Genomic DNA, 1,661 nt, shown 5'->3' on the forward strand with positions numbered 1-1,661 from the left:
AGTGAAAAAGTTGGATAAGTGGGTTCCTCATGAACTCAAGGAAACATAACATCCACACACCCACAGACACCCACACACACGCATATATATATATATATATATATATATATATATATATATATATATATGAGTCAATGCCGGAATATGTTTGCTTCCGTTCCTGTTTATATATATATATATATGTGTGTGTGTGTGTGTTCGTGTTTGTGCCTATATTTGTATCTCTGCATATTCTTATCTATTTTTTGTGTTTGCATGGTTATGTGTATGAGAGTAATGCCTGTGTATACTTGTAAGAGCTCATACATATTTGTGTGAGTGGATGTTTGCTTGCGTGTCTGCGTCTATCTGAGTCTGTTACTATGCGTAATGGCTATATGTGTTTCTATGTATTTGTGCATTTGTTTATATGTGTGTGTGTATGTGTGAGTGTGTGTATTTATGTTTATTTGTGCACGTGTTTCTGTATGTTTCAATGTCTTTAGTGGAGAGATAGGAATAGACTTGTAAAATATATCATCGATCGATTGTCGGTCATAGAGAGTCCAGCAATCGGTGTGTGTGTGTGGTAGGCTGCATTCTGAAAACAACCGAGTTCTGGTTTCTGTAACCCAATGAAGATTATTATAAAAGATACTTGAATCAACCAGACAAGCATCTGCAATACAACAAGTTACAATAATCCCTCGCCATATCGCGGTTCACCTATCGCGGTTCACCTATCGCGGTTCACCTATCGCGGTTCACCTATCGCGGTTCACCTATCGCGGTTCACCTATCACGATTCACCTATCGCTGTTTATCACTTAAGCTTACGTCGATTCCTCCGTGGAGTTGTTTTGCATTTATTTTAAGATAAATAAATACAAATTATATTTAAAATATATATATATATATACAGTACAGCAGAGTTTGTACTTCGCGGATTTTCACCCATCGCGGAGTGTTTTGGAACGTAACACCCGCAACAGTCGAGAGGTTACTGTACACTCGTTTCTATGGAACATCGTATTTGAGCCAACGACGAACCAACGAGATGGCGCAACGCATTGCAGAAATGCTGGTATGTCGCCTTTAAAACACAACCGAGTGCCTTCAATGAATTCTATTATAGAATTTGTGCTGCGTCGTTTCATCAAAGTTAGTAATACCTACAGGTCCCTAATATACAAAGAAAGACGACTTTCGTTATATGTACGTAAAATGGCTGACGAAAGCTCTGGTGGTCTATAATATGTTTATGATACTCATATCTGCAGGCGCGTGCTTGGCTGTGGGGTAAGGAATTTGCTTCCCAACCATATGATTTCGTGAGAACTTAGCCTTTCTCGATATTTTACCAGTAATACATCCCGTCTTTATGACTTTACTCCGGGACCGCTACTAGCAACACTTATTCCTTCTTTCTTTCGCTCCTTCCTCTCTCACCAGTACTCTGTACATCTTCTCCCCAACTGACCCCTATCCCCGATCGACTTCTTGCTGGCGTCTCCTCTCTATTTTCTTTCAGTCTCTGCTTTCTGTTTCTTTGTCAGCTGACCTTTATTTGCGCACCCACCCCACTTCTGTTCTCTTCTCCGTTTCGTCTGCTTCTACCGCCATACATCTCCCAGTATTATCTGCTCATTGATAGACCTTCCTTTCATCTTGCTCATTTCTTT

The sequence above is a fragment of the Octopus bimaculoides genome, chromosome 9 (genome assembly GCF_001194135.2).
Source record: "Octopus bimaculoides isolate UCB-OBI-ISO-001 chromosome 9, ASM119413v2, whole genome shotgun sequence".
In the NCBI taxonomy this organism is placed as follows: Eukaryota; Metazoa; Mollusca; class Cephalopoda; order Octopoda; family Octopodidae; genus Octopus; species Octopus bimaculoides.